The 223-nt window shown below is 50.2% G+C and overlaps 1 protein-coding gene across 1 annotated transcript in view; it reads left to right on the forward strand.

Annotated features, from left to right (window-relative positions):
- The window catches only part of LOC119587716 (corticotropin-releasing factor receptor 1-like), a gene marked incomplete in the record, with an annotated part of 126234 nt that overhangs the window by 105505 nt on the left and 20506 nt on the right, over positions 1-223 (forward strand).

Raw genomic sequence — 223 nt, forward strand, 5'->3', positions numbered from 1 at the left:
CGAAGATCCAGACAGGACGGTTCCACTTGCCACAGCTACGGATGGGAGGTCTTGGTTATCAACGGCGCTGGGAAGCTTTATCTCTTCATCTGTTACCGTTACACTATGAGGAGAAATGTTGGGTTTCTGTCAGGGCTGGGGTTTGGCCGTTCAAACTCCGTCAATATTCGCTCCGAGGAGCTTCACTGCAGGAAGCCTTGTCCATTACTAAACATTGTGTGTG

This window comes from Penaeus monodon, chromosome 23 (assembly GCF_015228065.2).
Source record: "Penaeus monodon isolate SGIC_2016 chromosome 23, NSTDA_Pmon_1, whole genome shotgun sequence".
Taxonomy (NCBI): Eukaryota; Metazoa; Arthropoda; class Malacostraca; order Decapoda; family Penaeidae; genus Penaeus; species Penaeus monodon.